Here is a 14,801-nt window from a genome sequence, read left to right as displayed (position 1 = left end):
ACAAAACTAATGGTTCAGTGGTTGTCAGGATGTCCAAAATAGAGATCTGCGTCCTGTGTCCAAAACCTGTTCTGACCCTCACTCTCAATGCTACAAAAACGTACTACAAAAAGAAAAAAATGTCTCACTACTCCTGTGCAGTCTTCTCCAGTTCTGTAGCAAAAAGTTCCAATATGTAAAGTAAAACCCAAAAAGTGTTCCAAAAGAAAGTGCCACACTTTCCCAGTGAGGTTTTTTTACTTGCTGGTCTGCCTATCGGGGAAGTTACTTCATTCCCCTGGACAAACTCCAGTATGCCAAAGGGGACAACCCACATCGCCTGGTCTTTCCACTTCTTGTATTATTTTTTTTGCTCAAGTGCTAAACCATGTGGTCCCCATCCCCAAATTAATCTTCTGCCAAGTATTGCTTAAAGGATAGTTCCGGGACTTTTTTTTTATTGTCCCTACGGGTCGGCCATGTGTTTGTAAGCATAAATCGGTAGATCGTAGGAAACTTTCCTATGGACCTTACCCGACTTTTCGCCCATTATCGCACTCGAAATCAGCCTCCATTTTGTGATAATCCTATCATTCCGCCGCATCGACCTGGCTCACCTGCCTTTGCGGCACTAAATCAAATCCCCCGCCCCTGAAACAGACTTTATCAAAACATTCATATTCCCCGCCTCTATCCGTGACGTGACTGTGCTGCGTAGGCAAACGCGCCCAGGCGTCTTCTACGCGACTCCACACAGACCCCGGAAATCAACACAGATCAGCTCACAATACAGCGCACCACAATTCGGAATATGAAACTGTACTTTGAAATCAAACCGCAAGATTGTAAATGTGGTAAAGTACATTTATTTGACATCAAATGTTTACAGAATATTCAGCGATTTGCATTTTTATTTGCTCATGTTCCAAAAAGTTCGTATTGAGGAACGCGATGGTCCTTTGCTGTACACAGGGTCTTAGAGCATCTCACAATACAGCACCACAATTCGGAATGTGAAACCGTGGTTTAAAAGCAAACGGCAAGATTGTACATTTGGCAAAGTACGTTTATTGGACATCAAATGTTTAGAGAATATTCAGCGATTTGCATTTTTATTTGCTCATGTTCCAAAAAGTTCGTATTGAGGAACGCGATGGTCCTTTGCTGTACACAGGGTCTTAGAGCATCTCACAATACAGCACCACAATTCGGAATGTGAAACCGTGGTTTAAAAGCAAACGGCAAGATTGTACATTTGGCAAAGTACGTTTATTGGACATCAAATGTTTAGAGAATATTCAGCGATTTGCATTTTTATTTGCTCATGTTCCAAAAAGTTCGTATTGAGGAACGCGATGGTCCTTTGCTGTACACAGGGTCTTAGAGCATCTCACAATACAGCACCACAATTCGGAATGTGAAACCGTGGTTTAAAAGCAAACGGCAAGATTGTACATTTGGCAAAGTACGTTTATTGGACATCAAATGTTTAGAGAATATTCAGCGATTTGCATTTTTATTTGCTCATGTTCCAAAAAGTTCGTATTGAGGAACGCGATGGTCCTTTGCTGTACACAGGGTCTTAGAGCATCTCACAATACAGCACCACAATTCGGAATGTGAAACCGTGGTTTAAAAGCAAACGGCAAGATTGTACATTTGGCAAAGTACGTTTATTGGACATCAAATGTTTAGAGAATATTCAGCGATTTGCATTTTTCTTTGCTCTCGATCCAAATTAGTTCGTCTTGAGGGAAGCGATGTTCGTGTGCAGTACACAGGGTGTTGGTTTACGATAAAAATAAGCTCTTCTGTCGCACTGATAATCGCATGGCTGTTCCAACAACGAGGCACTAGGCCACCACAACGGTAGGTATGTTGCATCTAACCGTTAGTACCGCGTAAGGGCATACTTGTACTTGGCGATCGTCCCATAAAATGGTCAGGGTGGTAACGTTGTTCACGCGGAGAAGCAACTGGCGGCTGTAGAAGCCGTCCGCCGGTGTCTGGTACTCGTGACACAGACAGTAGTGAATGATGTACCTAAAAACATAAAAAATGAAATTAGTCTCACCATCAGATCCTTATTAAAATTATTCATTTCATAGCGAGGACAGCGCTACTGGGTGTACACAAGTGTTTAAAGGCGTGGCGAGGCATGGAGGGGGGGGGAGTGGAGTACAAGGTAAGTAGCATAAAATAATAAATAAATAGGGCCAGCTGGTGGCAAGTGCAAGGTAAGTGCAGAACAAGTGCTGGGAAGGGGGGGCTGTAGGATACTGAGACAGTCCCCCAGTGCAGGGGTTGACAGGGAGGCAGTGCAGGTGGAGAGTGGAAGGGCCCAGGACCGAGGTCGCAGACAGTGGACCAGTTGTAGCAGGGGAGAGGGAGAGAGAAAGCAGAAGCAAAGAGGAAGGTTTTGAGGTGCTTCAGTAAAAGAAGATGGTTCTCCTCCAGATAGTGCGCGGTAGAAAACACTATGCCACATAGAACGAACAAGTACAACTGAACCCGTCTTTAAAGCCACTGTATAGTAATGAAATTGCGGTATAAACTCATCAAAAGTTACTTACATTATATTTGCATTTTCCATTGTGTCTCTGTGTAGGGCAGACCCGAAACACCACTCCTTCTTTGCCGACGTTACTTCTTCTAATGAACGTGGCTCATCGTTTCGTTTCTGAAATTTTATTCATTATCTTTTCTTAGTCTTTCAGGATGGTCCCGGCCTGTCAAGGTCAAATCACAATAGAACCTTATATTGGGTCGTGGGCCTTTCCGCCACCCGAGCAAAACATCAAAGCAGCTGACCTTCACTTTGAGCGAGCACACATTTCTAGTTAGCTCCAGTTAGTGTAAGGGCATCTTGTCTGCGTGCCTTTTTTTTTATTGTCCCTATGGGTCGGCCATGTGTTTGTAATACGGAAACATTCTATAATTTTTGTAAAAATGATTTATATTACTGTTTGGTTTAATTGCAATGGGCCTGCAACATGAGGAGACTCGAGAGAACAGACAATCGAATTACAATCATTTAAACCGTGATGTGTATTTCTCAATGAGCTCTGCTTTAGGTGGACATGGAACAGAGGCAATGTTGGGTGGCAATGCAGTTGTCCCCTGCATAGGTTCGTTCACCACTCCATGTATGTGCCTATCGAGGACATCTACGATAAGTCTCTCAATAAACTCATATTGCATATCCTCAAACACTGGTTTGATCACCCATTGTTTACTTCTTTTAGTGAAGGCCTTATTGTAGCGAAGCGTCCCTAAAGTTCCGGTCGTCCTACTTTGTTGACGGCCAACATTATGGTTATGTGCCAAGACCGCTAGAAGAGTCCGATTTATCATGCCTTCCATGCCAAAATGCAATCTTTTGGGCCTGTACTTTAGGCACATATTGTGGAACACCTCCAAATCTCCTGTGTGGCAGAATTCCGTGAGTCCCCTCAAATCTCTTGTTATAGTTTTATCAAATACAATCTTTTCAATGGCCTTGTGAGTGGGTGATGAAGGAATCAACCACTTCTTCTTCCGTGCCTCCTCTGTGGACAAATGGCCATGTTCACATTTGTGGAAATGCTCATTTGTCGACCATTGATGTACGTTGCTACAGTGCAACATTACTGACCGCCATTTTTCCAGTAGAATTTCCAACGACCCTTCACATGTTTTTGAGCTCCACCAAAGATGGTTGCTGATTGACTTGGACCACTGTGAAATACCTTGCATATCTTTTTTTTTTCCTGCAGCCGACAATTTTTTATTGATTGTTTTTGCAAGATGCCATACGTCAAATTGGTGATTTATATTTTTGTACTGTTCTCGGGGCCGTCCAGCGTGAGGGGGGATGCTTGGCAGGAGACACGGGGTCTGGAGGTAGACATGGGAACAACAACCCATGCTCTATAGACCACTTTGAAGTGTACATGGTCTTTGGCACCTCTTGGCCTTTATCGCTCCCTGACAGCTCCACTTGCCAGCACAAGTACCCCGGTGCGAACTGCCTTTGATAGGGCGGGGGGGTGGATCGGGGCGGTGGTCGTGCAGACAAGACACAGGAAGACTCGTGAATGGAGACACACTTATGTGGATTGCAGGGGGCCGTCCAGCGTGAGGGGGGATGTTTGGCAGGAGACACGGGGTCTGGAGGTAGACATGGGAACGACAACCCATGCTCTATAGACCACTTTGAAGTGTACATGGTCTTTGGCACCTCTTGGCCTTTATCGCTCCCTGACAGCTCCACTTGCCAGCACAAGTACCCCGGTGCGAACTGCCTTTGATAGGGCGGGGGGTGGATCGGGGCGGTGGTCGTGCAGACAAGACACAGGAAGACTCGTGAATGGAGACACACTTATGTGGATTGCAGGGGGCCGTCCAGCGTGAGGGGGGATGCTTGGCAGGAGACACGGGGTCTGGAGGTAGACATGGGAACAACAACCCATGCTCTATAGACCACTTTGAAGTGTACATGGTCTTTGGCACCTCTTGGCCTTTATCGCTCCCTGACAGCTCCACTTGCCAGCACAAGTACCCCGGTGCGAACTGCCTTTGATAGGGCGGGGGGTGGATCGGGGCGGTGGTCGTGCAGACAAGACCCGTTTGCCGCAGGGCCTCACCAAGGAGAGGCCATCTAACTGAATGTAAGAGGATGGCTGCAGGATCTACTACATGGAATGCAGGGGGGTGAGTTTATAAATACCTCACCCTCCCAGGAGAATATACACTAGATTCATTTAAAAAATCAAAACAACCATTGTTAAAATATATGTTGGGCTTTATTTTAGATTTTAATTAAACATAAATAATAAACATTACACATTGTAAAGTTGAGGTTGCAGCACATCGAGGGAAAATCCGCTGTATTGTCCACTGTCACTGGGGAAATGTTGTCTAATGGCAAGTACCGCACAGGCAGGTATTACTCTCCGAACGCGGTGTCCGAGCCTCCCGTGAAGCCACCAAGTGAAGCAACGATAGGCCACCAGCCTGTACCACCTGTGAAAAAAAAAGATGCAAACTGTATTAAACTGACCAAACTTTCTTATCAATGTCGATTCAGGTAACACATGTCATTTTTCTTAGAAAAAAATTATATCTAGAAAATGCACTATATGGAACAAATTTACATGCGTTCGAATGATATGTAAATGTAATTTTATATGTGGGAGACGACCATGAAATAGTGGTGGCATCACTGACATCACAAACAGAGTATACTTACTCGTTACTCGGATTACGCGGACGAACAGTGCCGCGAAGTTCGTGCATAAGCACCATCATCATCCTCAACACGGTCCGTGAGAGGCAGGCTTCCCTGAACTCTGGCAGCTCGGTGATGCATTGCGGACTTTGCTCGCCTTCCTTCAGACTTTGCTCGCTTTCCGAAATGTAGGCCAAGCACCCGGAATTTTCACGGCAGCAGCAGTTCTCCTCCTCAGTTGGCATTAGCTCGCACCGATTGCACGTGCACCAGGTGGAGACGCCGTCCATGCGACATGGTCCAGGCTCTTCATCCGTTGACTGGTCCTCCCAACTGCCGTCCGAATCCCCATCGTTTTCGCGTGCTTGACTTTCCAGTAGTTCTTCCTCGGTGTACTCGGGCTCGTACATATACGGCATTATTGTGGCCATTGTGCGGTAAAGATAGTAAAATAATTTACAGAGATGGTACAGGTGTTCACACGGGCTACAAGCGGCGAAGGTAGCTGACCAGAGCACTGAAACGAGTCACAGAATACTCAAAGTAAAACAGAGAGAGGAATGGAATCGAAAATCTGCTGCTGTGTGTTGTGAAACGGTCTGTTTATACTTATTGGGGAAAGAGGCGTCCTGCCATTTCCATGGCAACACGTCAATAGCTGAGGCGCAGCGATTGTTGACACGAGACGTGCTTGAAATGGGCAGTACGCGTCTGCTGATGTCAGGCTCAGGGGCGGGGGATTTGATTTAGTGCCGCAAAGGCAGGTGAGCCAGGTCGATGCGGCGGAATGATAGGATTATCACAAAATGGAGGCTGATTTCGAGTGCGATAATGGGCGAAAAGTCGGGTAAGGTCCATAGGAAAGTTTCCTACGATCTACCGATTTATGCTTACAAACACATGGCCGACCCGTAGGGACAATAAAAAAAAAGTCCCGGAACTATCCTTTAATTAATATTCCCAGAACCACTGGGCTGTGGAACAGTGGCCCTTTGAACAGTGCCTTTATTTAATGCCGGTTTATTTTTATATTTTAGTCCACTGATGGAATCACCTCACTTTTCCTGCCCAGAATACCCTTTTTAGTGAAAACACTCTTCCAGTAATAATTACCTTAAACCCTGTTCTTGCACTGTACCTAAGCTAAACCTGCCTCGCCTCTCGGCTGTTTCAGGAGCACTTCAGCAGGTTTACCCGGGGTGTATCATTCTCTCGTTGCTTCTCCTATCCAACGCAAACTGGAGCAGCCCTTCTTAGCGGGCTTCTCTCCCGACCTAGTGGCTGTGATGCATATTGTGTTTCGATGTGTCCATTCGTGTTCTCCTTGCTCCAATACTTTGCGCTGCTTCTATATTTAGCTACAGGGGTCGCTGCTCGCCCCAGGGATGGCCCTCTCCCATACAGAGGACAGCCCCATATGAGACATTCAGTGTTTGAAATATTGGTCCCCTGACTCGTGGGACGTTCCTGCAGCATCCAGTTGCCACAGAGCCCTCTCAGAGTCGGTCTGCGTCGGCGGTCACAGCTTTCAACAGCAGTACGTTATCTGAGGTAATATTGAGCTTTGCCGCGCTGGAAGTTGCAATATTTTAATTGTCTGCAAGTCCTGATTCTCTCATCTCTGCTGATCACTTTTCGTGCTGTCATTGCCCCTGCGTTCTACAGTTCCTACTCGTTTACTCCACCACTGTGATGGCTGCCTTATCTTGACCACCACAAATGCTACTGCTGCTACTACTTTCGTTTTGTTCGGTTTCTCCTTTTAACCTGTTGGTTTTCCCCTCAATGCCCAACAACTAGAAAGTTGGCAGTAGTTCTCGTGGTTTTCTGTGCATACTCTCTGGGCCTCCTTGTCCCAGCGTTACCCATCTCTGTTGCTGGTCTTATTTTACCAAGTATGGTGACTGATGTGGCCTGTGAGCGTTTAGAGAAGGGTAAAAGACAAAACCCCTTAGGGAATGGTCATGTTGGATTCTGACCACTGGAGTAGTGTTTGCTTGTTTGTTAAAAGGGATGTATCCTTGGATCCCCCAATTGCATAAATCTCACAAAAAAAGTGACTATTTCAAAAGCACCTGACCATGGACTAATCCCAACGGATGCAGCAAACGCAACTCACAGAACTGCGCTACTGTTAAAAGATGTGAGCCCAATGCTGGCTTCCCAAACCTTGTACCACTGCTCCCGATCTAGGTCTGCACTTCAAACAAAATAACTGAATGAACAGTCATTGTCTTCTCCTCGTGGGCATCAATTAGCAACATGTAAGGGGCCAATTTTGTGTCGAATTGCCAATTTAACTACAAAGAAAGAAAAACAAAAAAAATCTTCAAATACATGCTACAAATAAAAACACTATTACAAGCTTTTTTAAACAGACAGTTGTTGCTGATAATCCAATAATGTACACACAATAGACGTTATGGTAAATAGAAAATAAAAGCGCGTTTCCCAGGACCAGAATCAGTGAAAATACTACTCGTAATAAGGTACTGTAAAGACATCATGGAGTAAGACAGACAGATTCTGAATTTGAAATAAAACGTTATTAACTTAAATGTCAGGATGGAAAAAGGCCCAGCTTGCCCTCTAGTATGGTGGGATTTCCCAACCGAAATAAAATTAAGGAAAGTCTGTGTCAAAGAGTTCAACTACTGTGTGTCCAAAACCTATACTTGCCCTCACAACTAATCTATACAATGTGTAGGGATGTCAGCAACCAACAAAACCGTGTTCATCAAAGTTCACAGCTCCGTCCAGCTCCAGCTTCCTTTCAGCTCCAACAAAAGTATCAGGATTGCCTTAAGATCAGAATCATAGCGTTTTAACCAAGACTCTGGGTTCCCTTCCCCAAGTTCTAAATAAAACAGTTCCAAACACAAAAGTATCTTGAGACTCTGTCCTCAAGTCGATAAGTGTCTCAAGCCTCAGGGTTCCCTTCCCCAAGGCTTTGTTTCAATGTTGCAACAATATTCACAGATTTCTTAAAAGTTCTACGCCTTCTTTGTAGGATTGGTCTTTGTACAACTATCTGGAGTAATATTTAAACTTCAAAGTTGCAGTGCATTCAGCTTTAAGTATATTTGTTTAATATGCCTCTTGAACCATGTAAAAGTTCACCTCCAGAGCTCAGCATATATTGGGTTCACTTGCACTGTTAAAGTGGTTCACTTTAAAGTTCAGTATTTATTGATTTCAATTAAATTCAAAGTCCTGTTCACTTTAAGGTTCAGCATATAAAGATTTCCCTCAGATTACATTTTTTCATTTCGGAGTTTGACACATGGTGGTTTTATTTGAATTTTAAGCTGCATTAACTCGTCATTGTAATAGGTAACAGTTCTGCTGATTCATTAAGTTTTCCTTCAGGTCGGAATTCAATCATCATGAAGATCTATTTGTTAAAGTTCTTTGTAGATTGCCTTTTATAACATACCCAGCACTTGGAGCCTTTCGAAATCCATGTCTTCTTATACACGTGACCACTCTGCTACAAAGTATTCTCAATTGTTCAATAGTTAACAAGGATTCAGCTCGGAGACCTTCTAAAACGTGTTTTATCACACACGTGACCACGCCAATACAATGTAATCCTCAACGTAAGCTCAAATACTCGCATACCAGGTTTCCTCTAATAGAAACTCACCGGTTGAGTCAATGGGTCTTTCCGCAGCACACATCGCCCGGCCTGCTGTTCTCTGCCTCAGGACTCCACCTCGTGCCCCTCAAGCTCTCCTGGGTAGGCTTCAGTCCACAGGAGAACGAGCACTGCTAACACCAGAAAAAGGGACAGCCTCTCTGAACAGCTCCCTTTGCCTTTTGATCGGTTCCACGGAGCCCCAGCGGCCGGGCCACACTCCCATGAACTATCAGCGTGCTTCACACACAGCTCCCTGCTGCTTCTCTTGGCCTCTGCTGCAGCAGCTTCACCCACACCACCGCCTCTCCAAACATCATTTGATTGGTGTTCCTTTTATACACCTCCAGCTATCAGGCTGCAGGTGCGAAAATGCAATTAGCTCGGCCCGACCATCATTAAGGGGACATGCCTGACTTCTACAACTCTCAACAGGCCTCGTCCCAGTACCAGAGTGGTAAAAGTACATAGTCTTCATTACTACCGGTTGCCTCTTCTTTGTCCCAGCACTGTCAATGGCCAAATATCAAGCAGTCAGGGGAGCGGATTTACAATGGCCCATGAAGGGTTGGGTCCGCGTCAGTAGGGAACGAGGGATACGACACCTGGTCCCCAAAGACCTTCCCCCCCATCTAATATTAAACTCCTTTTGCTTTCTTCATAGCCCGTCTGGACTGAGTGTCCCATACCCTTTTCTCAGTCAATGGGACGTGGATAACCATATCCCATAACTGCCTCAGGAATAAATGTTTCCTCCTGGTAGGGAAGTGGGGAATACTGTTTCTCACCTAAAGGCACCCCACCCCCAATCCCCAAGGACCCTCCAGCCAGGTGATCCGCCCTCGCTTCTCCACCCACCAGGGTCGGGATCCAAGAGCGATGGCCTTTTCCTGGCCACCTCTGTAGAAGATCCCAAGGGAGTGGAAGTGAGAACACCCTTAGATTTCTCCCAGTACAGAAATATAATTAGGATATGAAATATATGGGAGGACTCAGACATTAACTTCACTGCCAAATTGTTTACCAGTCAGCAACTGTTTAGTGATGGAGTGAGAGAGATATACAGGAGAGGCCCCAACTTTTAAACCAGTTCAAACCAACCAAAACTGGAAACCAGTTTGAGACAATGCTCAAACCTTACACAGTATTGTGTTGATTCTGTTCGAGGATGCGTAGCAGTTGTAGTGTCCAGGTGTCCCACTGGAAACACCATTAGTTGAGACGGAATCACAGATTACTTCTTGTAATTGAGTGAGTAGCCTAACTATGTCAGACAGCCATCCGTGACCTACATGTGCTGTAAGCACTGTTGCAGAGGTGTTGCTCAGATCAGCCAGTCATCAAAGTAGGGGTAGACGTGGATCTTTGGCTTACTGGATGCGCCGTGGCTGGGGTGAGGCATTTTGGAATCAAAGACTTGAGGCCAAAGAGGAGGACCTTGAATTGAAAACGGAGGCCTGCTACTGTGAAACACAAATCTGTGTGTATAAACTATCCAGTGGTGGCAAATGGGAATGTGAAATAGGAGTCTTCCATGTCCAGGGATGACAAAGTCTCACTTTGCAAGCTGGTCAAAAATGTTTTGTAGCGTAACCACTTGAAATGACTGAGCGGAGGAATTTGTTGATGTATCATAAGTCAAGGATGGTTCTCCTACCAACCAACATTTTGCAGACTGGGAAATAGAAGAATCAGGACATGCTGAGAACAAGGGACTTGCCTTATATCTTCCTTGGATAGGAGCAATGGCCCTTCCAGTTGAAGTGCGCAATGGAGAGCGTTATGGCCTTGTACAAATGCGAGAGTGTGGCTGAGAGTCAGCATTGAAAGCACCCATTTGTCCGATGTCATTTGCTTGCATTGATACTCGAATGAAGACAGGCATCCTTCCACTGGGGTACCAAAACCAGAAGGGTGGTGTGGAGCAAGAGTCAAGCCTGCTTGTTGGATTGGCCCTCGGTTTGAAAACAGATGTGGCATCTGTGAGCAACACTGTAAGGCTGAGACTGAGCCTTATTCTGCTCACCTGGGGCATACAATGTCCTTCCATCCCCCGCATGATGGAGCAGTATGAGTAGTAGTCTGTCAGATATTGCGAGGCAGTGTTGCTTAGAGCAAAAGGAATAAAAGGGCTTCCCCTTTGAAGAAAGCTTCAATCTCATTGAGAGGAGACTTTTGGTGGAATCTCCTCTGCTCTTCAACAGTGGATACCAAATCGAACTAATCCATTCAGATAGAACGAGTAGCAGTTGAATCAGAATGCATGTCATCCTGGGAATCAGTCTGAAGAGATATCTATGGGTTGGTGCGGAGGCAGTTCTGTCTAAGGTAGAGGTGATCGTCGGTGGCTGCTTCTAGAGGCGAAAGGCTGGGTCAATATTGCAGTTGCTAGATCCGGTTGTGGAGGAATAGTCGGAACCCTTGTCTGGAGCTCAGACACCAGAGTATACAAGGTGCACAAAACATCCATAGACAGGTAATGTTAGTCGGGCCTTGGCTGTAAGGGGCCTTGCAGGTCCACTGGATATGGTGCAGGTTTTGGAAGGGTTAGGGGTGCTGCACTCAAGGACATTTAAGTCAGCCAAGCTTAAGGCAGAAGTGTGAAAAGGGGGCGTTTATGCATTTTAAGTGTCATGAGCAGAGAACGCGCCATGTGCAGACGCGCTGAGGAGATGAGGCAGTTAAAGCAATGGTGTGACTGACCATAGACTAGGTTTCCCACAAAGATTTGGCTGCGATGGTCGACAGAGGAGGTCTGCAAGGTTTCACAACTGTAGTGGTCATCCAGGTGGACGACGACTGAGTCATTGACTGTTTGTACTTCGTGGATAAAGGCGTTGATGGATTGATCGACTGGGTCCTCGTTGACAAGGTGGACTGTTTGTGCAACAAAGAAGCATGCTTGTTAGGCAACGCCTCCAGCGTTTGTTTGTGCTGCGTGCTATGGCACTACAGGAGAACTGAGCCTGTGTTTGCCATCATATTACTTCAACTGAATGTTAACACAACATTGCTCAGTCTATGCAAATTTTGCGCTCCGAATTGCTGGGATTGACCAGATTGCAACTCAACTTTTGGAATTAGAAGCTATTCATGAAGGAAGACATTAATTGATGGTAATCTTTGCACCTAAACTATTCAGCCGAGCTGCCGCTTCCAGAAGGGATATGTGGACATGTTTCAGATTTGAAATTACTTCCGAGTGACATTGTGCCAAGTCATGAAATACAAATTATGTTCTTCTCCATTACTACAGTGCCCGTCCAGCTCGTCTCTATACATATGCTTATGTGATAATTGGAGTGCCATGTCCCACATTCTTTGAGATACCTTTATGCCCTGATGAAGAGTTGGCCTCTTTAGAGAAACTTTGGGGCGAGAACCGAAACACGAGTAGGCAATCAATGAAGGGACATCTTTCCGTCTAAAGGATTAGCAAATATTTGTAGCCCTAGTGATGCAGTTGAAAGCTGTAGTAAAGGCTTAAACAGTATTATGGGTAAACTAATATTTTACTAATGTTGCCAGACTGGATCATTAACAATCATCTTTGCTGTAGATATTTGAATGGATGTGGATTGGCCCAAAATTGCATCATTTTGAACACTTTAGCTGATTTGCACATTATTTTTAATTGTTAATTAGAACATATGAGGTTTTTCAGTCCAGTAGGTTGAGAGTTTCAGTATGTGTGATCCGGTGTGACTGAGCATGATTGACTAGATATGGAATAATTGTTAATTTTATTGACTTTTGCACAAGAAATGTCACAGTAACATCCTTGATTTGTTTGCATATTTATGTACTATACTAATACAATTACAATATTTATAATTAAATCACCTTTAATTGCAGCCGTTACAGAAACTGTCTATTTTCTGTCTAGAAACAAGCACTTCTAAAGTGGGTAGTAGAATGAATCTCAATCTCGTGAAGGTTGATTACCAGACCTAGTCAACAATAGTGAATGTTTGAAAGGAACCAGAAGTTCGGCCCAGACTGACATCTTCCAATCTACTATCGCCTGCATAAATCGCAGGGAGCGACTTGAACCACTTGTGGCACAAGTAAATATTTATGCCACAAGTTCCCTTCAACTTTATACCAAGGGAAATTGGTACATTTAAATTCTGTTCCGTATAGCAGAGCAAGGAGCTTGGTTTGAAAATAAATTTGATATTTTCGTTAGCCACTTATGCCACAGTTACAGGTGACCTATCCTTCAGTTCATTAACATTATTCTGTTTTCCTTTAATAGTATAAACCAGATATTTCCAGGTAGGAACCTCCTAATTTGACTTGCTTAAGGTGGCATTTAAATGAGTTTTGTTTCACAGCAATAAAAGATTTTAAATTTATAGGGAATCATTTCCAAATCCACGTCCTTAGTAAAGGAAGCTCGGGAGAGTCCTATTGGAGTCTGGTCCAACAAGTCATACGCCACATGTTGTATTGGAGGAGAACCTGACACGGTGGATAAACAGGGCCCCCTTTTAAATACTTCACCACGTCAGCAATGTTTAGGTTAAAAAAAGGACGGAAACAGGACACAGCCCTGGCGTAGACGACAAGTAGTTACAGGTTCCGTCATCGAGCCCCCCGTCCAACCTAACTTGCACTTGCGTGTTTTGATGCAGATTTGCAAGTATATTTAAAAAAATGACAGGACTACACCAGTTGTGCAATTACTGCCCTACTTTCTCCACAGAGGCCCTGTCAAATGCCATGGTTAAATCAAATAGGTAATATAAATTGTCCTTTTTGAAATATTGTTTCTGAAAATGAATAATCTGTTCACGGAAGTGCCCAACCTCTTCCTGAAACCAGACAGATTCCTATCGAGAATCCTTGTTTTTTTTAACCTGTTCTTCCAATTCACCCAGGAGTATATACGCAAAGATCTTGTTGCGTCTAACAGGGAGGTGATTAGTTGGATTGAGCCAGTCACCTTTTTTGTGGATGGGCACAATATCGGACAGGGTGAAAATGGAGCAATCGGCCCTAGCCATTGGCTAGTGATATTTGACGCTTGGCGAGTAATAAATGGTGTGCAGTGTGTATGTATAGAAATGAGGTGGCAAGTGACTGACTAGCTGGTAGCTTGCAACTTCCATTTTGGCCCCCCTGAAATATGATGGTTTCCACGCCAACGGGAGAAACGTAGACTTTAATGTATGGTTAACAAGATAAAACAAAATGAAAGCCCACAATTCTGGATCACCCCATAATGTCATGTTAGCGAGCCCATCTGAGCCCAGAGCTCTGCAGCATTAAGCATTCTTAATTAAAGAAATTCAAATTCTTAATGCGAATCAGAAGCAGTTACAGGAGTTTTAAGATTGGGTTGATTCTTTGGTTTAGAATATAAATTAAAAAATGTTTCCCAATTCATTCTGGAATTGGGTTAATTTGGGCTGATTGTACAAAAACCCTGATTATTTAGCAAGCTCCAAAAGCTCAGATCTTGATTAGAGCCAATAATCACTCCCTTGTAGCATTTTATCAAATAAATATGTAGTTGGAAATGCAGAATTTGATGTATAGAGTAACATCTTTCCCTAAATCGATCAGCAAGTTTTGAAAGAAGTTGGGTGAAGCAAAGGGATTGGTTGTCGACCCGACCAATAATCCCATTAATCACACATTTTGACAGTTTGAACCAGATTTTGCACCCATTCAAATGAGGGTTCAGTAGAGGGAACCCAAAACAGGAAACGGGTATGCACCCTGGCCCCTCAAACCCAGTCAAAGAATCAGCAGCTGCAGGTAAGGTCAGTGGCATTGGGGGACCTACTCATATTGTTGCTCCCGTTACTGAAAGTCCAGGGGTCACAGGTGCAGTGTTTTACTCAGGTGGAACCTTTGACAGCTGTATCAGGCGCTTCTGCAGATGCATCAGCAACCATTTGGGAATGGACCACCACCTTTCTGAAGCAAGCTGTAACAGCTCATGTTTGAGGAGACACAAAACCATGG

General features: G+C 44.5%; 1 protein-coding gene across 4 annotated transcripts in view; it reads right to left on the bottom strand.

Annotated features, from left to right (window-relative positions):
• Positions 1–14,801, bottom strand: part of CLSTN1 (calsyntenin 1) — an 842,090-nt gene that overhangs the window by 502,087 nt on the left and 325,202 nt on the right. The gene's annotated exons all lie outside the window — the stretch shown is intronic.

The sequence above is a fragment of the Ambystoma mexicanum genome, chromosome 8 (assembly GCF_040938575.1).
Source record: "Ambystoma mexicanum isolate Mex_15411 chromosome 8, UKY_AmexF1_1, whole genome shotgun sequence".
NCBI lineage: Eukaryota > Metazoa > Chordata > Amphibia > Caudata > Ambystomatidae > Ambystoma > Ambystoma mexicanum.
This window is presented reverse-complemented; position numbering and strand designations above follow the sequence as displayed.